A 26,019-nucleotide genomic window follows, 5' to 3' on the forward strand; every position below is an offset into this window, starting at 1 on the left:
TCAATGATTTGTTTCCAAAAGAATAATAAGCTTAAACATAAATAGTGCATTTTGTAACATGGTCACTTAAGTATGGTAGGATATCGTCTGACATCAGGTCTAGTCTCATTTGACACGTGGTCTACATCTGAAATGTTAATGTCAGAATTGGAAGTGGTGTTTTCAGTGCTTTAAAGAATGACGTGTTTCTTGAGATGATTTGTGAAATGTACTTAGCAGTGATCATTGATCCTTTTGTGTTGTCACAACAAACGGTTGGATGTCATAAGGGGTTGTTCGTTTTTCAACATGACCATCACGTTTCACAAGTACTTTATCTCCTGGCTTTAGTGGTGTAAATGTCATGTTTTGCTCTGCAATTTCTTTTATTCGATGCTTCTATTCTCGATCGTGTACATGTTGATCATTAACTCCGCAGGGTAACACAGGTAGATGTGTGTGCATAGAATTTGCAAAGATGAGTGTTTGTTTCTGGAGGTTTTCCAGTAACCAAGTGAGGAGTTGTTCTGTAATTATTAAGAAAGTGATATAGCTCTTGATTTTATAACTTGTTCTCAGTACATATCATCGTTTTCAAGGTTCACATAAATCGTTTGACTTCTCCATTAGCTTTTGGCCAACAGCGTGTGATTTTCCAATGAGTGAACCCTAGGTAGTTTGCAAATTTACTGAACTCATCGCTGTTGAATAGGGGTCCATTGTCTCAGAATCACAGAATCGTTACAGCGCAGAAGGAGACCATTCAGCCCATCGTGTCTGCACCGGCTCCCTGAAAGAGCAACTCTCTCAGTTCCATTCCCCTGCCTTCTCCCCATAACCCTGCACATTGTCATTTCTTACCATTTGAGGGATTCCAAACACGGTGAAGATCTGGTCAAGCTTTAGGATGACTGCTTTCATTAAAGTTGACATTCCACGATTACGAATCCTCTGTAGTTGTCAGTGACAACAAGCAGGTAATCTGCAAAGTCGTGCTAACTTCAATCCATGGTCCTGGAGGTAGTTCAGACATCTTGAGGGGATCATGAAGAGTTGTCATTGTGATTGCATGACATGGCAAACACTGATTTTGTGCTCTATCGGAAATTAACTCCTGGGAACCAAACCTTTTCCTCAAGGAGTTGTTTGGTTTTGACAATTCCTTGGTGTCCTACATGTGATATATCAACAACATATTCCCTTAATGAGTGTGGAATGACAATACAGTTGTTGCATAATACAAGATCAGATGTGGTTGTAATGATTAGCTCATTTTGAACATTGTGAAGACCTTGTAATGTGTGAGCGATTTATTTTCAGACACTTTCTCGATCACCTCTTTCCACTTTCGTGATTCTATAGCTTTCATACATAATTGCAAAGCCTCAATTTGCATTGTTACTGCTGAGTGACTTTGGCACCGCATTTATGCTTACGTAGTTACGATGTTGTTCGGCACCCTTTTCCTCAGGACTAGTAGGACTGACTGTTGGCAGTGGATGTAGCGAAAGATAGTCCACTGGGTTGAGCTTGCTTGACTGATACTCAACATGGCACTTATATTCTTGTAGTTTGAGTATCCAACATTCTATTCGAGTGGGTGGTTTCTATGTGGATTGTTGAACAAGCTCACTAGGTAGTCTATGATCGGTTATTACTTCAAACTCATTTCCATATAGGTGGAGATGAAAGTGTAAGATACCCCATGTGATTGAGAGCACTTCCCTCTCCGTTTGTGAATAACATTGCTCTACGGGCATTATCAATCTGCTTGCCATTGCAGCGAGTGATGGGTTACCTGTCTTGTCTTTCCATATTAGAACTGCAGCTAAGCCAACAGGGTTTGCATCCATGACTAACTGGGTGGTTTTCTCAGGGTCAAAATAGGCATCTGTGCAACTTGCTGACAACTATCGTTTGATCTTGTGTACCGCCTGATGTGTGACTTAGTCAATTCCCAATTGGTGGTCTCTTGTGTCAGATCACGTAGGGGGGCAGATAGTGTGGCGAGGTTAGGAATGAAATGACTGCAGTACGTGATAAGTCCTAGCAGACCCCAGTCTACTTGCACATTTGTAGGATCTGCAGCATTTGCAATGGCTTCTAGTTTCCATGGATCTAGTGATCGTCCTTTACCACTGAACACATGATCAAAGAATTCAATTCTGCTTTCATTAAACAAGCACTCGTTTTTGTTCAAGGTGACGTTACATTCTCTAAGATGTTGTAAGCATGTATGTAGGCGTGTCTTGAGTTACTTTTCAATGCGGTCTGTTACAACTGAGGCAGGAAGAGTGCACTGTTAATTCAGTCCCACTTCTCCACAGGTCACAACATATTTTTACATTTTCCCACTTACTGTTACGGTCAGCCATATACTCTATTTCTCCCAGAATAAAGCACACCAACAAGGTTTATCTAATAAACAGCAAAATTATCAGTTTATTATAAACCAAGTTTTAACCGATAAGGAAGTAAGCATATACACAAATTTAAATATTAAAGCCCCTTATTTATCCTCGCCTTCCCCCCCACCCCATACACAAACACACAAACACATAACTGGTTAACTGAGGGAAAAAAAGAGATTTTTGCTTACAGCTGTTGCAAAGAAATAGAAGGAATAAAAGAAAAACACTTAGGCTGAACAGAAGCTATGGAAAGATGTCCTTTGTGTTGGTTAGACGTCCCAAATGTGAATAGGCAGCTGTCACTAGGATTTTCCCAGAATAGTTCCTTCCAGGCGATGTTGAAGATTAGTTTAGGTAGGCTCTCCAAGAGATGCAGCTACAGAAGCTCCAAATTAGGTTTTACAGCAGAAAGCAGCAACAAGGTTTTAGATCTCTCACATTCGATGCAAGATTTGTTCAAAGATACAGGATTACTTTTCAAGAGAAAGATGAACTTTTAGTCTCCTGATAGGTCAATAAGCAAACTTTTTTTGAACTGTTCAAATTGAAACTGAAAACATTCCAGAAGTCAAGTCTCATGATGTCTATAAATCTTGGCTTCTCACCTCTTTGTAAAGATTTCTCCAGGTCAAAAACAACCCCTGCTGGGTTTTATTTGAAAACAGGTGCCTTCCATTAAGACTTGTTTTCCAGCCAAAACCAAGAACCTTCTGGTAACTTCTTTTTTTAAAAAAACACTAAGTTCAGGAAACTCTTTAAAATTCCAGATGAATCAGTGTCCATAATTCAAATATAAGTTCTTAAAACATATTTTACAAAAGAAACAGAAGTAATCTCATAATAGGTCTCATGAGAATGCCATCCTAATGTTCAGCATGCCTTCAAATCCATGAAGTGCAGATTAAATCAAGTGCTGAAATACCTCAGCTGCTGAGCTGACTCCAGCATTGAGCCTCTTGTATCGGAAAAGTCCGATGTGAGTAGAGAAACAGTAAGATATCTCGATTTTTCTGCAAGCTTGATTTGATGGTAGCCTGCATTAAGGTTAAGTTTAGCAAAATGTTTAGCACCATTCACTTTCTCTATGATACCATTGTCAGTGTCAAGTGCCTTTCTCGTTGTATGGCATGGCTTGGTGATCGCCTATCAACGCAGATTCTAACCTGGTTCTCACTCTTGAGTTTCTTGGCGACTTGTATGGGTGCGACCCAAGGGGTAGGCTCATCCCCAACTTTCTCAATAATGTCAAGGTCAAGGAGGCATTGACGTTCCTTCTCTGTCTGTTTCCTGACATGAAATGGTATTTGTCAGTATTGATGCGCAACTGGGGGGAACATTACGATCTACATTCAGCTTGCATGTAACATAAAAACATAAGAAATAGGAGCAGGAGTAGGCCATTCAGCCCCTCAAGCCTGCTCTGTCATTCAATAAGATCATGGCTGATCTGTCCCAGGCTTCAACTCCTCTTTCGGGCCTGCTCCGCATACCCCTCGACTCCCTGAGATTTCAAAAATCTATCTACCTCCTCCTTAAATACATTTAGTGACCTAGTCTCCACAACTCTCTCAGGTAGAGAATTCCAGAGATTCACCACCCTTTGAGAGAAGAAATTTCTTCGCATCTCAGTTTTAAATGTGTGTCACCTTATTCTATAACTACATCCCCTAGTTTGAGATTCTCCCACCAGTGGAAACATATTCTCAACATCCACCCTGTCAAGCCCCCTTAAAATCTTTCGATAGGATCACAGTGGCGCAGTGGTTAGCACTGCAGCCTCACAGCTCCAGCGACCCGGGTTCAATTCTGGGTACTGCCTGTGTGGAGTTTGCAAGTTCTCCCTGTGTCTGCGTGGGTTTTCTCCGGGTGCTCCGGTTTCCTCCCACATGCCAAAGACTTGCAGGTTGATAGGTAAATTGGCCATTAGCAATTGCCCCTAGTATAGGCAAGTGGTAGGGAAATATTGGGACAGGTGGGGATGTGGTAGGAATATGGAATTAGTGTAGGATTAGTATAATTGGGTGGTTGATGGTCGGCACAGACTCGGTGGGCCGAAGGGCCTGTTTCAGTGCTGTATCTCTTTAAAAAAAACCTCTCATTCTTCTAAACTCCAATGAATAAAGGCCTAACCTGTTTAGTCGTTCTTGATAAGACAACCCCTTCATCACAGGAATCAGCCTAGTGAACCTTTTCTGAACTGCTTCCCATGCTAGTATATCCTTCCTTAAATACGGGGACCAAAATTGTACGCAGTACTCCAGGTGCGGCCTCACCAACACTCTGTACAGTTGTAACGAGACTTCCCTATTTTTAAACTCTAACCCCCTAACACCTTTCAGCTTGCTGATACCAGTGAAGTGATCAGCATACAGTTCAAGAATGTTTTTGTTGAATGAAGGAATCACGTATGTGACTGCATTCATGTGCAGATCTGTTCCTATTCCTGTGTGGAAACTGATAAGCGTGTCATGTTCTCCAGATATGACATATATAGAGCTTTCCTTCCAGTGTCTTCAAATGAGACTGGCGTTCCAAAAGTCCCAAGGATTTCAGTGGTTTTTCATTGTGTTACGACCAGATGAGAAAGATGTCCAGGGTTCCCTTTCAGCCTTCACCTGGTCTTACCATAACAGGGTTTAATTTTAAACACACTGTTTTTAGCTCCACCTTGGTGAATCCTTGCTCACTGTTTTCCAATTATAAGGCAAAGAAACAGGTTTTCTTAGGTTTAAAGAAGAAAAGTTAAAATTTATTAAACTTAAACTCTAATTTGGTTGATGCCTATGGATACATGACGTGCCCACGCTAGCATGCATGCGCAATACACACATGCAAATAGAGACAGAAAAGAGCAGAAGGAAAATAAAGTGAAAAAATTCGAGGCAAGATCTGAAGAGTTGTTGTTACGGTTCTTCGAGATCACTGTAGAGTCCTTGATTGTAGTAGATTTTGCTTTTCATTGGGGCCCAATATTCTTCATAAACCTTGTTGCTGTAGGAGACTTCTCTCTTTTGGGGTCCATGTGACCTCAGTGGATTCAGAAGCTTGTGAGAAAGAGATGGAAGCAGACAGGAGAGATCTTCTCAGTACAGGAGCAAACAGTCTTTCTGAGTTCAAAATCTCTGGGGCTAGTTCAAAAGACTCTGGAACAACCAGTTAGTCTTGTGACCAGCTGGTCGAACCAGTCCTGGATTATATCACCTTAGCAATTTCTGGAATGCTCCTCTTACACACAATACCTGGTGATCAAGGCCCATTGTGGGTTGAATGTGTTAGGGAATGGTCCTTTGTCCTTCCAAGCTGTTAATATGCAAGTGTCTTTTCGAGCCACGGCTGATCTGTTTAACAAGTCATTTTCTCGCTCCAGCAACAGTTTAAAATCAATGTTCATGACAAAATTAATGTGCCTCATTCTTGGCAGGTGGGAGCCTAGCATGACAATTGTTGTAAGGGAAAATTTTTGTATTCCCTGCTTTGTAGAGAATGGAGCAATCCTAAAGTTGGTTAAATGTTTTGTCTCCCATGACATTAACAGACGCTCCTGTGTCTGAGAGCATCTACGTCCGAGCAGCCAATGGTCACTGTCACATATGGCAGTTTGATACGTCTGAGAGAGAGGACAAAAGTATGTTAAGGGTTATCTGCCTCTACAGTAGCTACATTCTCTCACCTTTTTGCTGTGGTATGGATATGTGGCACTCTTCTTTTGATTGTAGTCTTCGTAATTGATTTTGCTGATGAGTGACAAACAAGAGCGAAGTGGTTGGTTTTGCCACAAGCTTTAGACTGTTTACCCGTAGCAGGACAATCTCTCTGGCTTGGGTAAGCACCACCACAATGAAAACATTCTTTGGACAAGTCACAACATTGTTTGTGAGATGGCTGTTGTTGCTTTGCAGGTGGCACATGACTGATGAACATTGTTCACAGGAGTGTGGTAGTTACCGTTAGCAGCCTCAACTTCAGTAGCTCTAGTCTCTGACAGCAACAGTGATCTTGCTAACTCCAACAGCTCTGACAACTTTCTGTCTTTCTTGAGTGCTTTTCAGCGTAGTTGACTAGATTCAATTATTTGTGCTTTGATTTCCTGTTGGACATGTTCAACATCACCAAAGTCACATCTGGCTGCTAGTTGCCTCAAATGCATGCAGTATTGGTCAATTGTTTTGTTTGCTTCTTGCTTACTATGGTTTCGTATATGATGTTTTTCTTAGGTGTGAAGTAGTTCATTGGTGCATTATTTGCTGAATTGTAGTCATTTTGCTCAGGTGTAAGTGTCTCAAAGATATCTTCTAATTTTTCACCTCCATAGTGTAGAAGTAAGGCATTTTTCCTCGTGTCATCTGTGATTGTGAAACCTGCCATTGTACCTTCGAAACATCATTGCCAATTTTACCAGTGTGGGAACACAGATGATGGCTCTGAATGCACATGAAAAGGTGGTTGATTGGGTTTAGACAATGCAATACTGATCAGCAATGCAGTGATCAAGGATCTGGGATTGTGTTCCTTTTCAAAGGAGGCTTCTCTGCAATGATCCAATATTATATATTTTTTTTGATTGGATGGTATTTTGGAGAAATTAGTGTGTGAGTATACACTGTGCAAGCTTCCCTTGTGTCACTCCAATGCAGTCTGCAACTTAAAGTACTTTAAAAGTAGACAAAAACCTTCCAAAAATGTTTATACCTGAAAGCAATGTTTCCAGTTTTTCACCATCCTTTTCTATTTACCTCATTGCTATTGTGATGTTCTCAGGACTGGAGTGAGGTTTAGCCAAGTTTAATATGATATGTGAGGCACAGATTGAGACAGAAGCAGCAAACCGTTGAACACATAGGCTTCTTCTTTATTCTATTTTACTTTCACTTTCTCTTTGCTAGCATGTATGTTCTACAGCAGCCTCAAGTGTGCACAATGTAATTGCAATTTCGAACACTACAATAACCAATATCTATATATGGAAATCCTAGGTGAGGTAGAGCATGGGGCAGATGCACTTCCGCGACCGGTGGGCACCGCAGGGACTGGAGTGCATCGTCTACGCCGAGAATGGCATTTTAATTTGAGTTTTTTTGTTTATTTATCTGGTTTTAATAAAGTTATTTTAAAAATATAAGTGTGTATATAAAGGGGGCCTGAGGAATAAAGGCCCCCTCGACATAAAAAAAAGAAAAAAAAACGGGGGGTTAAATACAGAGTAAAGCTCCCTCCACACAATAAGAAAAAAAAAACAGGTGTTAGATACAGAGTAAAGCTCCCTCTGCAAGAAAAAAACACAGGGTTGGAAAAAAAAACAGAAAAAAAAAGAGGAAAAAAGAAAAAAAAAAATGGGGCAGATGCAGAGTGAAAATCCTGCTGTTGAGTTAAGCATGTAAGCATGTCTTAATCACAGAGTCAGAAGACCAGCCCTTTTTCATTGTGAATTTTCCATTGTTAGCTTTCAACTTCTCTCATAAAAGCAGAAGAATATTATCAGTTTATGCAGAATTGCAGGCACTTTTGTGCTATGACAGTCTATTGAGTTGGCAGTGAAATTATTCAAACTCATTCCACAGAGTATTCAAAAGTTTAAAAAAAATTTTTTTTAGCTGGATTTGATGCAAGTTCTGAAGACGAGAAAACGTTGAAGCCAATTTCCCAGTTACTGGCAACTGTCTAATGATACTTGGAAAAAGCATATCTATATATTAGGAATAAAAACAGGAAATGCTGGAACCACTCAGCAGGTCTGGCAGCATCTGTGGAAAGAGAAGCAGAGTTAACATTTCGGGTCAGTGACCCTTCTTCGGAACCTTCACTGACCTGAAACGTTAACTCTGCTTCTCTTTTCACAGATGCTGCCAGACCTGCTGAGTGGTTCCAGCATTTCTTGTTTTTATTTCAGATTTCCAGCATCCGCAGTATTTTGCTTTCATCTATATGTTAGGACTGTGTTACGACCGAGGCGGGAGAAGTGCACTGTCTTTTCTAGTCCCACGTCTCTGCAGGTCACAACATATATTTTAAAAATGTTTACCCAGTTACCGTATACTCTACTCTTTCCCAGAATAAAATACACCAACCAGGTTTCTTTAATAAACAACAAAATTATCCGTTTATTATCAAACAAGACTTATCTAGTAATGAAGCATAGCATTAACACACAGACTGAAATATGAAAGTTCCCTTTTTTAAATATCCCACACACAAACTCAGACACACATTGAAAAAAAAATAGAAATTTTCCCTGCAGAGGTCTATTACAAAAAAAAGGGGAAGTCAGGAGGTGAGTGACTCGCCGCAGGATTCCTGGCCTCTGACCTGGTCTTGTAGCCATGGCATTTATACGGCGACTCCAGTTCAGTTTCTGGTCAATGGTAACCCCTAGGATGTTGATAGTGGGGGATTCAGTGATCTTAATGCCACTGAATGTCAAGGAGAGATGGTTAGATTCTCTCTTGTTGGAGATGGTCATTGCCTGGCACTTGTGTGGCACGAATGTTACTTGTCACTTATCAGCCCAAGCCTGGATATTGTCCAGGTCTTGTGGCATTTCTACACAGACTGCTTTTCAGTATCTGAGGAATCGCGAATGGTGCTGAACATTGGACAACCATCAGCAAACATCCCCACTTCTGACCTTATGATTGAAGGAAGGTCATTGATGAAGCAGCTGAAGATGGTTGGGCCTAGGACACTACTCTGAGGAACTCCTACAGTGATGTCCTGGTGCTGAGATGATTGACTTCCAACAACCACAGCCATCTTCCTTTGCGCTAGGTACGACTCCAACCAGCGGAGAGCTTTCCCCCGGATTCCCATTGGCTTCAGTTTTGCTCGTGTTCCTTGATGCCATACTCGGTCAAATGCTACCTTGATGTCAAGGGCAGTCACTCTCACCTCACCTTTGGAGTTCAGCTCTTTTGTCCATGTTTGAACCAAGGCTGCAATGAGGTCAAGAGCTGAGTGGCCCTGGTGGAACCCAAATTGAGCTTCACTGAGCAGGTTATTGCTAAGCAAGTGCCACTTGATAGCACTGTCGATGACACCTTCCATCACTTTACTGATGATTGAGAGTAGACTGATGGGGGCGGTAATTGACAGGGTTGGACATGTCCTGCTTTTTGTGTACAGGACATACCTGGGCAACTTTCCACATTGCAGGGTAGATGCCAATGTTGTAGCTATACTAGAACAGCTTGGCTAGGGGTGCGGCAAGTTCTTGAGCACAGGTCTTCAGTACTATTGCTGGAATATTGTCAGGGCCCATAGCTTTTGCAGTATCCAGTGCCTTCAGTCGTTTCTTGATATCACACGGAGTGAATTGAATTGGCTGATGACTGGCATCTGTGATGCTGGGGACTTCAGGAGGAGGCCAAGATGGATCATCAACTCAGCACTTCTGGCTGAAGATTGTTGCAAATGCTTCAACCTTATCTTTCACACTGATGTGCTGGGCTCCCCCATCATTGAGGATGGGGATATTTGTGGAGCCACCTCCTCCAATTAGTTGTTTAATTGTCTACCACCATTCACTTCATTCATTCTCAATGGTGAGAGTGTGCAGCATTACTGACGCTGCACACTTTACTTTGCTTATGATATAAACCTCTTCCAAGAGGTCAGTGTAGCTGAATCACTTTTTAAGGATACCAGAAGTTTGACGAATGACAGAAGATATTGCATGTTTGTTTGCATCTGTAATGAAGGTTCCGGTCTCGGTCAGTGGTACAACCACATTTTAGGACATAGATTAAATCCCCAAAAAATAATCTTTGTAGTTAATGAACACACTTCAATGCTGCAGCCTGAGACAACTGCCGTTGAAAATGTCAGGTCTTGATCCAAGGAATTGATATGTAAGATCAATCATTCTGCATCATAGACCAACTTGACAGACTGAATGGAAACCTTTGTTATTGATGTAGACCTTCAGATTGGTCATGCATGCCTGTGTCTCCTTGTGTGTTTGCAGTCAATGATGCCCAAGCCCTTGAGGAAGGAAACAATAATCTACATCTGTTGCTGTCGCTAGAACAGTCAGTTGTCTCCTTGTGTGTCGAAAAGCTGATAAAGAAAGAGTAGAGGAAAAAGAGAAAGAAAAAGATAGAGAAAGCGAAAGAAAGGCTTGCATTTATATAGCAGCTTTCACAACCACAAGTGGGAATATAAACTGTGCGGTGGACACAAAGAGGCTGCAAAGAGATATAGACAGGTTAAATGAGTGGGAAACAAGATGCCAGATAGCGTATAATGTGGGAAAGTGTGAGGTTATTCACTTTAGTCACAAGAACAGAAAAGCAGCATTTTTTTTAAAGGCATGAAACTTGTAAATGTCAATGTTCAGAGGGACTTGGGTGTACTCGTACAAGGAACACAGAAGGTTAGCATGCAGGTGCAGCAAGCAATTAGAAAGGTAAATGACATGTTCGCCTTTATCACAAAGATTGGCGTACAAGGATAAGGAAGTCCTGCTACAATTGTATAGGGTTTTGGTGAGACCACACCTGGTGTACTGTGGCTCCCCAAAGCCTGTCCACCATCTACAAGTCACATGTCAGAGGTGTGATGGAATACTGTCAACTTGCCTGGATGAGTGCAGCTCCAGCAACACTCGAGAAGCTCGACAACATCCAAGACAAAGCAGCCTGTTTGATTGGCACCCCATTCACAAACATTCACTCCCTCCACCACCGACGCCCAGTGGCAGCAATGTGTACCATCTACACGATACACTGCAGCAACACACCAAGGCTCCTTGGACAGCACCTTCCAAACCTGTGACTTCTACCACCTAGAAGGACAAGGGCAGCAGATGCATGGGAGCACCACCACCTGCAAGTTCCTCTCCAAGTCACACACTGTCCTGGCTTGGAACTATATCACCGTTCCTTCACTGTCACTGGGTCAAATTCCTGGAACTCCCTTGCGAACAACACTGTGGGTGTACCTACCTCACATGGACTGTAGCGGTTCAAGAAGGCAGCTCACCTCCACCTTCTCAAGGGCAATTAGGGATGGGCAATAAACACTGGCCTAGCCAGTGATGCCCACATCCCATGAATGAATAAATAGGCTAAGGTAAGTAGTATGTGCATGAAAGTCGAAGGGCTGTCAGATAAACTCTATTTCATACTCAGGGAATCACCAGTTGATCGGTTGATCAAAGAAAAATAAATTGGATTTTGGAAACAAGCGGGATTAAAGAATGGTGATTTGGATTTTTTTTAAACCCTTTTCTGCTGCCTGTGAATGTTGTTTGGCAGGTTAATTCAGAACTTGGTTTCACACTATCTGAGCTTACAGCAAGTTTGGACATTTTTTTATTCATTTCATGGGATGTGGATATCACAGGCATGCCCAGCATTTGTTGCCCATCCCTAATTTCTCTTGAGAAGGTGGTTGTGAGCCACCATCTTGAACTGCTGCAGTCCATCTGGTGCAGTTTACCTGAGCCTATTTCAAACATCTTCTGTCACCCATGGCACAGCTGTACTTTTTTTTTTATTCATTCATGGGGTGTGGGCATCGCTGGCTCGGCCAGCATTTGTTGCCCATCCCTAATTGCCCTTGAGAAGGTGGTAGTGAGCTGCCTTCTTGAACCGCTGCAGTCCATGTGAGTTGGTATACCCCAAGTGCTGTTATGGAGGGAGTCCCAGAAATATGATCCAGCAACAGTGAAGGAATGGCAGCGATATATTTCCAAGTCAGGATGGTATGTGGTTTGGAGGGGAACTTGTAGATGTTGGTGTTCCCATGCATCAGCTGCCCTTGTCCTGCTAGCTGGAAGATGTCATGGGTTTAGAAGATGCTGTCAAAGGAGCCATGGTGGGTTGCTGCAGTGGTGGAGGGAATGAATGTTTAAGGTGGTGGATGAGGTGCCGATCAAGTGGGCTCCTTTGACCTGAATGGTGCTGAGCTTCCTGAGTGTTGTTGGAGCCGCACTTATGCAGGCGAGTGGAGAATATTCCATGACAATCCTTCCTTGTGCCCTGTAGATGGTGGACAGGCTTTAGGGAGTCAGTAGGTGGGTTACTCAATGCAGAATTCCCAGCCTCTGACCTGTTCTTGTAGCCACAGTATTTATGTGGCTGCTCCAGTTCAGTTTCTAGTCAATGGTAACCCCCAGGTGGTTGCTGGTGGGGGATTCAGCAGTGGTAATGCCATTGACTGTCAAGGGGGAATGGTTAGATTCTCTCTTGTTAGAGATGGTCATTGCCTGGTACTTGTGTGGCACAAATGTCACTTGCGACGTACACTCCAACCTGTTATCAGTAATACAAGTTTCATAAAGTTTCACAATTGAGGTTTAGATTCATAGTTACATAACCAAATTGAAGAAGATGGGACAAGACAAGCACATTTAGGCCATCAAAGCCCTTCTTTTCATAGACTATGTGCAATCTTCTCTGCCACACACTGCACCATTCAGTTTCCCAAGGACAGGTTCTGAAAAGTTTTTCTCCACACTCTCCCTGAAGCTAAATTAAGCAAAACCTGCAATATATCTATGTAACCAAACATCCTCCATTATTCATCCTGACCGATTTGTCTTTCTATTTTCAATGCTGTTGCAGCTCTGCATGCTATATTCCTTTCATTTTCTGTAGTTATCCCTGTAACTGTCATTCAACTTCCTAACCAGATATACAAGATTTAATCCCTCTAGAAATTAGCAATACTAAACAGATTATAGGTGAATGGCCATCTTGCATTATGTTATCCCCACTGGATGCACTTCAAGCCCTTCTGAATTATTGTCATGATTCCTCATCTCGGTTTTCCCAGTAGGCCAACAATATTCTTGCAAAGCAGCAAAAGCAAATGCACCCAGTACTTCTTTTTACTTGAATTGAGTCTCGGGCAACTATTTCGTAGCTTCTGTTAGTTCTTTGCTTCTCATATTTTATTATAGCTTTTTATTCAATCATGGGATCTCCAGCTGTCTGCTTCCCATAATTCAGCAAGGTCCATCTGCATCCAGAGCACAACATTGGTATAATCTGTTGTTCTTGCATTGATTTTGTTTGTTTCCTGCTTCACTTGCATATTCAGCTATATTGTTATGATATGAAATGCACTACCTGAAAGGGTAAAGGAAAGCAGATACAATAGTATATGTAGATATACACTTGAAAATGAAATATTTTCAGGCTGTAGGGTTAGAGTAGGGAATGGGACTAATTGGATTGCTCTCTGAATCAGTGCAAGCACAATGGGCCAAAAGGCCTCCTTTTGTTCTGCACAATTCCATCAGAGCACTTCTCCTTGACCAAATGATTGTAAGTAAGGCAAGGTGAGAGTTGCAAAAAAAAAAACATGGAAAATGAAAGGAAATTATTGATTTCAGTGAAAATTCCAAAAAAAAAAATTAAAAGTCAAAATGAAAGCGAAGGAAACAATGACAAGGAGCTCATAGAACAATATCTTTTTTTCTTCCTCGGCTTTTTTCTGATAGTGCGTTGACATTTCAACATAAACAAGAAATGCTGGAACCACTCAGCAGGTCTGGCAGCATCTGTGAAAAGAGAAGCAGAGTTAACGTTTCGGGTCAGTGACCCTTCATCGGTCACTGACCTGAAACGCTAACTCTGCTTCTCTTTTCACAGATGCTGTGGTTCCAGCATTTCTTGTTTTTATTTCAGATTTCCAGCATCTGCAGTATTTTGCTTTTATTATGACATTTCAACATGTTGTGTTCTGTAGTGGAAGGTCATGCTTAAGTGATAAGTTTCCATTCTTACCAGTGCTGTCAAGGAGAGTTACTGAAGCAATATCTCAGCTTACCGTCTTGATTTGGACAGTTACTACTCAGGAAGGTATTGTGCACAGAAACAGAACTTGCTGCTGGTGGTAAGTTAAATCATTAACTAGTGTATGATACAGAAAGATGTCAACAGTGCGGGTTCAATCCCCGTACCGGCTGTGGTAGTTCATGGAGGTCTCCCTCCTCGCCTTGCCCCATGCTTGAGGAGTGGTGACCCTCAGGCTATACGTCACCGACTGTCCCTCTAACGGGGAGAGATGCCTATGGTCCTTTGGGACTATGGCTAGAATAACAACAACTGTGCAAAGGTGTTGTAACATCAATTCAAAAATTGAATAATCATTACACTATCATGAGGGCTTGCAGAAACCAAATGCAGTGTCGGTATGCAGTGTGAACCCATGTTGTTTTTTGAAGGACATCTAACTAATCTGTATTTGATGAATCAATACCAATGGCTGCCACTGACTGCCTAGAGAGCCTATTCCATAGACTGACTACTCACTCACTGAAATATTGTTTCCATAGAGCAAGTAAAATCAAAAGTTTATTTGAAATATACAAGTCTACCAACTCACCAATTAAGAATGTTGGCCATGCCAATATAGGCGAATGAACATGATATTCTAGCACTAATGCTATCTGAAGAAGAGCAGGGGCATTCTACCCAGTGTCTTAGTCAATATTTATTCCTCAACCAGCATCTGTAAAACAGATTATCTGGTCACTATCACATTGCTGTTTGTGGGAGCTTGCTGCGTGAAAATTGGTTGCTGTGTTTCCTACCTTACAACAGTGACTGAACTTCAACAGTACTTCATTAGCTGTAAAGTGATTTGGGACATCCTGAGGTCATGAAAGGTGCTATATCACAGAATTGTTACAGTGCAGAAGGAGGCCATTCGGCCCATCATGTCTGCACCGGCTCTCCAAATGAGCAATTCACCTAAAGCCATTCCCCCGCCTTCTCCCCATAACCCTGCACATTCTTCCTTTTCAGATAACAGTCTAATTCCCTTTTGAATGCCTATATATAAGTACAAGTTCATTCCTTTTTGTTTCTTAAGCGCTAGTTAATGAGCCAAATGGTAGTGAGGAATAAGCTTCAATGATATTCAAATGTACAGAAACATATCTATCTATTTTGCTAATAAAATGAATTAAAGCCAAAGGTTTAACATTGCCAAGAACAGAAGGGCAATACCACACATGAACCAGCACACATCACAAAGTGAACAAAATTACTTGTACATCACAGGAGTGTCAGAAAGAGATTAACAACCTCAATGGGTAGAAAATGAAATAGGATAAATGTTCAAAAGTACAGAGGTACTTTTTCTTAAATAACACTAACTTTACCTAAGCACGTTATCACCAAGATGTTCCATCTACTTCATGAATGAGGAAGTACAGACTCTGAATCTATACAGCCAGTTGAGCATGAAATTATCGTTTTAACTAGTTTTCCTACATAAATGCCCTATCCATAATGCTAACATGAATCAATTTACTGTAGTAAGTTTATAAAGTCACGAATCTATATAAATAAGGTTTAATATCTATACTGCTCCGCTAACTTTGTACTGCATAAATGATTTTCTCTTTCCTGCATTAACAGCAGCCCTATAAAAGCAAACGAGACTAAAATGTGAAATGTATTGATTTGATTATACTTCTTGAAAACTTAGACTATTTTGTTGTACTGGTGGACAGACGGAGAGTGGCATTGAAATGAGTGCGGTCACATTTGTAACATGTTAAAGTATTAATACTGCATTTACTTCCATTGGTAAATGCAGTGACATTGAAAAGTTAACCTCTTTGTTAACTCAAGAAAACTTGTCTGATTGGTTCTTGTTATGATCTTAGCAAGTAAGTAATTAAACAACTACTGAATTGGCCAGTACATCCACTTTAAGAAAGAATTAAACCTGTTATTGTCAAACAAGGAATTATAGTCCATAGATAAAAGTGGTATGCAATCTATGGCGTTAATTGATTTGGCTTCTAGCTGAATTCGGTGGTCCTGAAGCTTTTAGTTTGAAGAGGTAGATGACTGGTTCGGTAAGTCTCTCAGAGACTGTGATGCAGATGATTTCCTCCAATGGGGTTTCTGGTTGTAGCTGGAGTATGCAAAGATGGTCAGTCAACAAACAGGATTTGAAAGCATTCAAGCTGGAATGGAGAAAAATAGAGAGAAGGACCCCCACTTCGGGTCTGCTCATGTCAGTGCTTTTCCTCTGCTGCAGAAAAATCATCAGCTTAAAACCACAGATAGAAAGGGGTTTGTCACATGACAGTCACTCAGTTATTCAAACATAGCAGTTAGCAATATTTCTCTGTTTCCTGAGAGAACAGGTAGTTCCTTTAAACTTCTTGGGTCTTGGTTCTTGCTGGGATATTAGCAGACATCTTGTCTCCCTCCTCACAGTCTTTTGCAATATAGATTACAGTGTTGCAAATGAGGTGATCATCTTAAGCTGAAAGGATGAAAAATAAATGAGAGAAGAAATAAGCCATTGGTGGTATTTTAGTGAAAAGGAGCCATGGAAAATTGGTATAAACCAAATCAAAAGGTAAAAGAAAAGGAAATAGTAAGCAGAGAGAGAGAGAAAGACGCAGTTCGCTTTCGCCAATCAGCCCTTTTCCTTTATTGGGGGTCGGCGGGGGGAGGGGGGGTGGTGGAGGCTGTGGTGTATTGGTAATGTCATTGAGATAATGATTCAGAGGCCCAGGCTAATGCTTTGGGGAAATGGGTTCAAATCCTACCACGGCAGCTGGTGGGATATAAATTCAATTAATTAATAATCTTGAATTGAAAGCTAGTCTCAGTAATGGTGCCATGAAGCTATCATTGATTGTCATACAAACCCATTTGGTTTACGAATGTCCTTTAGGGGAGGAAATTTGCTGATCTGGTCTCCAAACCCACAGCAATGTGGTTGATTCTTAACTGCTCTCTGAAATGGCCTAGTAAACCATTCAGTTGTCAAGAGCAATTAGGAGAGGCAACAAATGCTGGCCTTGCCAGAGATGCCCACATCCCATGAAAAAATAAAAAAGTCTTAACTAATAGGTTTGATCAAACTAACTGAGTTTCCTGCAAGATGCACTATTCTGCCTATAACTCCCTAATATTTCCTCCTCCTGTTTTGCATGTATTTACGTGTTTTTAAAAAATACACAAATATATTAAGAAAAAACTTCGGGAGGAATAAGTTGCTTGCATCCTTTTTTGTAACACTAGGGCTTACAGGAAAATGTTGTAGCTTGTGCTAACTTAATGTTTTCTCTCGCTGCTTCCTTTTTTGCTTTATTTGTTTTCTCTTTGCATTTGCTTGGTTTTTGATAATTTTTATGCTGTCTTTCTCTACTTACTTTGTTTCTTGAATCCCTGTATCACATTCTGATATTTTGCAGTGGCCTGCATGCTGAAACATTTAACTGTTAGTCAACCTCCTTCCTTCTGTGGTTAACAACATTCTTTGAGTAAGCATGAGACACTTGATGGTGCAGTGTACTGAACAGACTTTGTTGATCTATTGTGCACACAGGGTGTCAGGGGAATGATATTGGTCTATGCTAGCAGTGAGAAATGGGCTCGTAGTGAATTAGCAGCCAATTCTTCACTGCGGCAGTGTTTATTTTCCATTGATTTGGAAAATATTGCCAAGGTTTTTAATTTCAACCCAAGTAAAAGCGACAGTGAGGTTAGGAAATGAGTCTCTAAAAAGTGTTTCACCTATCGTTCTGTGAACGTCAGTAGAAAGGAGATTGGGCACTGTGAAAAATTGGCTGTCGATTCATTACTAGTCCATTTTGTGCTGCTGGCCAAACTTGGTTTCGAGTTCTATCTTTTGAGCCCTCCAAAGAACTGTTGAAAACCATGCTTCTTTATACACCATACTTTGCCTACATCAAAGATGCATGTCACAAATACACTTCATGACATATCTGTTCCTGAATCCTTTAAAAACTGTCTGTTACGTAAACAGTCAGAAATGTTTACTCCAAAGAAACTTCTCTCAAACAAGTCTTCCTTACTTAACTGTTCTCAAATCCTTTGAAGAGTTGGTTTTATTAACCATTATCATTCTGTGCTACATTTAATGGATCCCTCTGCCTATGTTTATTGCACGAGCCACTAAAGTTATACTTTCATCACCCATGATTGATGTTTCTCCAGTCACTTATTTCCTTGCACAAGCATTTCTCACAGGTAACACTCAGTTATTAAAAACAGAAGACAAGCTATGCTTGCTTCTGGTGACATTTCAAAGCCCTTCTGTTTATCTTGGAAAGCCTTTTCCTCGAAGATGAAAGGAAGTTTGATTATTAACCTCTAACTTTCAAGATGTCCAACTTGCAACTCTCCAGAATGTCGAACAAAATAAATGGACCATTTTTCTTAACAAATCTCAGTCCATGCTGAACATTAGCTTGGTTGCCTAGAATACTGGAATGTTTGTGCCAATGGATATTAGTATAAAATCCATGCCATTACTGACTATAGGTGTCTATGGGAAATGCCATATAGATGAGGGCATTCCTTGCGACAGTATTTATTGCTGCAAAACTGCCGCAGGTTAGAATAAATTAAATAACTCGACAGGCATATCCATCACTGTTTAGGCTTCACATGCTCAACAGCATTCATTTTGATATTGTATTATTGGCCAAGCAGTAATACATCACCAATAATGTCCTTGGCTACAAATGTTTTCTTTTTAAGTCAAAGGCAAGGAAAGAAACACACTATGAATGTTCCCACAATATGCAGATTGACCTCGAAAGAGACTTAGCACAGCAGAACTTCATAGTGTGCTATTCTTAGTTACACCATGATTTTAGCCTGCCTGAAAACATACACACGTGGCAATAATACTCTATTAAAGCCTGCATCCTAAAGTTATGTCAATTATCTGGTAGTTACTCTCTGAAAGCTCAAACATTGAAAAACTTCAGTCCTGTCTCAGCTGAATTATTTCAGTCTCTAGTCGTAATAGGTGTAAAAGAGTCACTAATAAATCCTATTAGAAATTCAGAAGAAACTTCTTTACCCAGAGAATGTATAGAATGTGGTGCTTATAGGATGTAGTTGAGGCGAATAACACAGATGCATTTAGCGGAAGCTAGAGAAGAACATGAGGGAGAAAGGATTTGGAGGTTATCTTGATGGGGTGAGATGAATTAGGGGTGGGAGGAGAGCTGTTGGGCCAAAAGGCCTGTTTCTGTGCTGGAAATTCTATGTAATTCTCAGGTTTTCTTTATTTGCTTCATAAATCAAGTTAGTTTCCACACAAGTCAGCCACAGTACGTTTGAGTGCAGCCAGGCTGCCATTTCTGCTTCAAGGTGGCAGTGTAAACCCTGGAGTGTGATCCTGATCTGACCCCAGAGTGCAGCAATGAAACACCATCTGGGAGATGCCATCCTGCACTATTTCAGTTTGATGCCACACTTTGACTTTATACTACAATTTCAGCTCCAAGGTCCCATTCACTTGAGTACTGACACCAGGTATAGTCTGAAATGGGAAAATGGAATGTTGGTGCCAATAGCAAGAAAGTAAAGAGACAATGGTTGGAAAATGCTTTGGGACAGCTTGAGGTCATGAAAGGCACTTTAGAAATGCAAGTTTTTTCCTTCCCTTTTTTGCCTGGATAGGTTGGTAATGCGCAACAGCTGTAAGAGGAAAAAGAAACAGAGCTGGTGTGAAACTAGCTGAAAAAGTATACATGCTGAAAATAAGGACAAACTCTAGCAACCTGCTGTGCATTTTGATGATCGAAAAGAATGAATTATTCTCTTAGCTCTTACCAACTATTACCAATGTCAGCAGTGGTGTTGAACCAAGTTTAGAAAAAAATTGCTAAAGGGGACCATTAGGTCCAGAGCAGTTTATAAATGTCACCAAAGAATATTAAAATATTTGGAAAAAGTTGATTTCTCCTGCCTGCATTCTCAGTACAATGGCTTGGATTTTGCAGTCAGTGACAAATCTGCTGACTATGAAGAAAACTGCCCACAAAGATTTAGCAATCTCTGCAGATTTCCCCTTTCTCGATGTTAATTTGAATCTAGTGCCAAGTCAAGGGGATCTCCAGACATCCAGCAACAGTGATGTCATCAAGCAGGGTAAGCAGCAAATTGCATTGCAGAACTCTCACAGACAGCAAAACAGCAAGTTAAAAACATTGAATACCCTTCACTTTTTGATATCAATTTACAAGGAATCAAATAAAGATTGAGACAGATACATGGGATTCATGTAGAAGCTGAAATATCATAAACTTAAAATTATTTTTAAAATATGCATATTTTTAAGCCAAGAAATTTGTTATTCTACAAATAAAAAAATGTAGTTTTTCGGAGCCAGAGAGGTTTTTCAACTGTCATTATGAACTTAGTATGCTGTTAAAAACCCAGTTACGCCTTATTCAACAAGGTGTAACTTTTGCAAGTATTTTATAGTGAGATTAAGGGTGTAAGAGTGGAAGGTTTCGTCAGTTCAATGATTTCTAATTGATTGCAACTTGGGTGCCTCAACAGTGTGTCCTCTGGAGAAAAGTAGAATCAATGACAGCAGCTCCTGAATTTTGTGTTTACCTACGTGTGTGCAGATTCCAGAAGTTGCTGCCAGGTTCAGGGTCGTAATGACAGAGAATGCTGACAGTTTTACCACCATTACTACTGCAAAATATGAGTCATTGAGAATTTACTAACCTGTAGTACAGCTCTGCACCTGTTAGTATCCATATGGAAAGGCTGCTAGTCAATTAGAACCATGTGACTGACCATGGTTCAGTGGGTAGCACTCTCTCTTCTGAGTCAGTATGTTGTGGGTTCAAGACCCACTCCAGGGACTTGAGCACAAAAATCGAGGCCAGTGCAGTACTGAGTGAATGCTGCACTGTTGGAGATGCCATCTTTTGGATGAGGCATTAAACTGAGGCTCCATTTGCCCTCTGAGGTGGACATAAAAGATCCCATGACACTATTTCAAAGAAGAGCAGGGGAGTTCCTCTTGGTGTCCAGGCCAATATTTATTCTTCAAAAACAGGTTATCCAGTCATTATTGCATTGTTGTTTGTGGGGGCTTGCTATGCTCAAATTGGCTGCTGTGCTTCCTATATTACAATGCTGATTGCACTTTAAAAGCCAATGTAAGGAAAGCAAAAGATTTATACTGCATGAGAAGAGAGTGCTGATTGGTTGGCAAGTGGACTCTGGTAGAGGCATTGCCATGGAGGTGTCGCCATGGGATTCCTCTAGGCCCAGCTCTCGTACGCATCTTTGTTGGGTTCCATGAGAAACATGTCTTCGAAAGAATGACACCTAACCTCCTACCTCTTGCATATTTCCAATATGTAGATGATACATTTGCTATACTTTAATCTGCAGCTGCATATAATAATTTCTTTACACGTCTTAATGGGCTCCATCCTGTGCACAAATTCACATTTGAAATGGAGCGGTCAAATGAGCTCCCTTTCCTTGACGTACTAGTTGAGAAATCTGCTAAGGGGTTCTCTACCATGGTCTACCGCAAACCTAACTTCACTGGTCAATACACGCATTGGGATTCTTACAATTCCACGTGCTATAAGATTGGCCGTATCAGCAACCTCGTAAATAGGGCCCGAGACATTTGCTCGCCATGCAAGCTTGATGTTGAAATATGGCAAATCAAAGGCATCCTTTGTGACAATGGCTACCCTGATCAGATAATTTCTCGCTGTATATTGCTCAAACTTATGAACAGGCCTAAAGCCATCATTTTGGACCCTGAGAAGTGCCCAGTCTACCTCAGATTACCTTGGAAGGGTAAGGTATCTCAAAAATTTGAGCAACAGGTGAAGCTAGCTGTTTCACGCTGCCACTATGAAGTAGCAACACGTGTGATGTTCACCACTAACAAGTTTCTGCCGTCAAGCCAAAAAGACGTCCTGCCTATCACACAAATGAGTAATGTGATATATGAATTTCAATGCCAGTATGATGCTATGTATATCGGCCGTACATCCCAAAGACTGGCAGACCATATTAAGCAACATGTCCCTTCTGCTATTCACAACGGACAAGGTACAGACCGTACCCAACCAGCCTGTGCTTGCAAAACTCAAAACACAGTGTCCAACATTAGATGTGATTCTGCGATTAAACAATATTTGCTAAATAATCCACAGTGTGCTAAGAATTACGCTGACAACCAATTTAAGATTGTCAGTTGGGCTCGCATGTTGGCGCATTTGTTAACTGTCAGTCACCATAAACTAGTGTGTTCTCCATGACGATGCTTCTACCAATCACAGTCTACTTGCCAACCAATCAGCACTCTCTTCTCATACAGTAATAATTTGTTGCTTTCCTTACATTGGTATTCTTGTGAAATGTCCTGAAGAGTGCAAGACGAAAAGCCTCGACAAAATGTCTCTGCTTTCAGCAACACTCAAGTTCTGTACTATCAAACAACTACTTTAAAAATTCTTGGTTGCAAAGTGCTTTGGCATGTCCTAAGTTCATGAAAAGTTGTAAATGTAAGTAAGTATCTCTTTTAGTATAACTGTATGCTGTGTACAAAGTGGTTAAAAAAATAAGCTTGATTCCATATTCTCGAGATGGTGGAAATTCCTGGTTTCTATGGGCTGGTGCTGGAGGAAGGCATTTCCCTAGAAGCTGGGAAAAAAATTTGGAAATTCAGTCAGCCCATTTTGCTGTTGTTGAGCTGAAAAATATATCCTAGAAGAGCAGTGGATGGTAGTTCAATGAATCCAGAGACAAAAATGTGACATATTAATTTTATTTGCATTTCTGCTAACTCCAGTGTGTTATGATCCCGTTATGGACTCTTAACTTTTAAAATGGGAAAGTCAAATTTCCAGTTGCTACTGAGAGAATTATGCCACAAGATTTCAAATTTTAAACACAAAATGTTACTGTACAAGAGTTAAAGCAAAACACTATAACAACACTACAATTTCGAAACACATACATTACACTGTCCTTTTTGATGACAAAATTCTTTGCTGTTAAAAGTCCCAAACTCATCCCAGTTGCAACCGGTTGGATCTCCCAGACTTTTCAAAAAATCAATATTTTCTTTGATCCCTTCTCCAAACACTTCCATCCTGGACTTCTGTGGATAAAGTGATTTCTGATGATCCAGTGGGCCCTTCACTCCTCCACAAGCTTCAACTCTCAAATGGATCAAATCTCCACAGCCTTTCTCTTTATATCTTCAGACAATAGGCATTCCTTCTCTCTCCAGCTGTCACTGCCGGGGGTCCGCTCTGTGAGGTTGCCGCTGCTAATGGTTTACCTTCTTATAGCCTGCTTGAGGCCACAATGTGATAGTTCATTACTTACATCCCATTTTCCTCCAGTAAGTTTGTTAAATTTTTCTGGTCGAAGAATTCAATAGTTGATTGTTCTTCTCCAAAATGCAAAGACCAGAAGTCCAGTTTCACAAAGCTACTCAGTCTTTCTATCATCCCCAGGTGTTGCCACCTGCCTGTTTGTTTGCAAGTTCTCCGTGGCTGACTCCTTGTTTTACAATCCTAAAATCTGGGAGGACAAAACCCATTGTTCTTCAGGTGTAAGTTCTGTAGTCTCTTCTTCAGAAAGCAAAGAACAGTACAGCACAGGATCAGGCCATTCGGCCCTCCAAGCCTGAACTGATCTTGATGCCTGTCTAAACTAAAACCTTCTGCACTTCCGGGGTCCGTATCCCTCTATTCCCATCCTATTCATGTATTTGTCAAGATGCCTCTTAAACGTCGCTATCGTACCTGCTTCCACCACCTCCCCTGGCAGCAAGTTCCAGGCACTCACCACCCTCTGTGTAAAGAACTTGCCTCGCACATCCCCTCTAAACTTTGCCCCTCGCACCTTAAACCAATGTCCCCTAGTAACTGACTCTTCCACCCTGGGAAAAAGCTTCTGACTATCCATTCTGTCCATGCCACTCATAACTTTGTAAACCTCTATCATGTCGCCCCTCCACCTCCGTCGTTCCAGTGAAAACAATCCAAATTTATCCAACCTCTCCTCATAGCTAATACCCTCCAGACCAGGCAACATCCTGGTAAACCTCTTCTGTACCCTCTCCAAAGCCTCCATATCCTTCTGGTAGTGTGGCGACCAGAATTGCACGCAATATTCTAAGTGTGGCGTAACTAAGGTTCTGTACAGCTGCAACATGACTTGCCAATTTTTATACTCTATGCCCCGACCGATGAAGACAAGTATGCCGTATGCCTTCTTGACTACCTTATCCACCTGCATTGCCACTTTCAGTGACCTGTGGACCTGTACGCCCAGATCTCTCTGCCTGTCAATACTTCTAAGGGTTCTGCTGTATACTTTCCACTTGTATTAGATCTTCCAAAATGCATTGCCTCACATTTGTCCGTATTAAACTCCATCTGCCATTTCTCCGCCCAAGTCTCCAACCGATCTATATCCTGCTGTATCCTCTGACAATCCTCATCACTGTCCGCAACTCCACCAACCTTTGTGTCGTCCGCAAACTTACTAATCAGACCAGCTACATTTTCCTCCAAATCATTTATATATACTACAAAGAGCAAAGGTCCCAGTACTGATCCCTGCGGAACACCACTAGTCACAGCCCTCCGTTCAGAAAAGCACCTTTCCACTGCTACCCTCTGTCTTCTATGACTGAGCCAGTTCTGTATCCATCTTGCCAGCTCACCTCTGATCCTGTGTGACTTCACCTTTTGTACCAGTCTGCCATGCGGGACCTTGTCAAAGGCTTTACTGAAGTCCATGTAGACAAAATCCACTGCCCGTCCTTCATCAATCATCAGTCTTTGATCTGCTCCCTCAGTTGTCCTGGCAAACTTTTGCAGAGCAGAGGTGAGGTCAGCTGACCTCCTGGACTCCATCTTGAACTTTTAAAAATCACAATCTTTAAGACATAATCATGTTACAAGGTCCAGCATTCATAACAAGTGTTACATATTTTACAGCGAACAACATTAAGACGACAATTTGATGTTTCTGTCTCAAATCCTTTGTACATCAAGGGATCCTTGAAACTGCAAAGTTTATATTTCAACATCTCTTAAAATGAATGGAATTATAATAATGCAGTAGCGTCAGTGTTTTAAAGGAAAGACCTGGTCTGAATTCTCATCTTTCTGTAAAGCTGCTGTCCTCAGTGTAAACCTGCCACACTGCAATGCCACTTTTTTTTCTGTTCTTGTCTCCTTTCAGACTCTTTTGAAACATTGGGCCAGAAATTTGTTCTGGACAGTGGAAAATGGTTGATATCAATTCGGCTGCCCATTATACACCTTGTCCATTATTCAATTCCATTGAAGTCAACTGAAGTGAATTTTGGGCAGGGAACTGTTCATTTTGTTATGAACCAAAGTGAATTTCTCCTTATTGGGATCTCATTCCATAGACACTGGATACTGGACACTTGGTGTCTTGCTTAAGTGGCTATTCTTCATATCTCAACCCAACTGGCCCATCCAATAAAACAGGGTTCACAACCGAGCCCAACTCTTTCCTATTTCAAAGTTCGCACAAATGCATTTTCAGGAGGAGACACGGGATAGCAATGGGTAAGGTTTCTGAGGACCTCCTTGAATACATGTATCAGAATGATTTGTTAATTGGTTCTTGTGCATCCTTACATTTGAGAGCTCAGTTTTTGAGATATGAATAAAACTTGAGCAAAGCTTACATTGACAAGGACCCAATGCAAAATGTTTGTATTTTCTTATCTATTAGATTGCACATCATCAAGATAATTCCAGAAATAATTGGAATGAGGCCAGATGTTTCATTCAATTAATCCTGATGTTTCTGAACAAACACAGGTACTGGGGGTTACCATTGACCAGAAA

At 41.1% G+C, this 26,019-nt stretch overlaps 1 protein-coding gene across 3 annotated transcripts in view; it reads left to right on the forward strand.

Moving 5' to 3' along the window:
* Positions 1-26,019, forward strand: part of il1rapl2 (interleukin 1 receptor accessory protein-like 2) — a 1,024,957-nt gene that overhangs the window by 343,477 nt on the left and 655,461 nt on the right. The window contains exon 1 of one of the 3 annotated variants that reach the window (XM_068047132.1): positions 14,180-14,225. The exons of the other annotated variants lie outside the window; for them this stretch is intronic. The gene's annotated coding sequence lies outside the window, so the exon portion shown is untranslated. Of the gene's footprint in view, positions 1-14,179; positions 14,226-26,019 lie in introns of those variants that run through there. 3 annotated transcript variants of the gene reach the window in all.

This window comes from Heterodontus francisci, chromosome 15 (assembly GCF_036365525.1).
Source record: "Heterodontus francisci isolate sHetFra1 chromosome 15, sHetFra1.hap1, whole genome shotgun sequence".
Taxonomy (NCBI): domain Eukaryota; kingdom Metazoa; phylum Chordata; class Chondrichthyes; order Heterodontiformes; family Heterodontidae; genus Heterodontus; species Heterodontus francisci.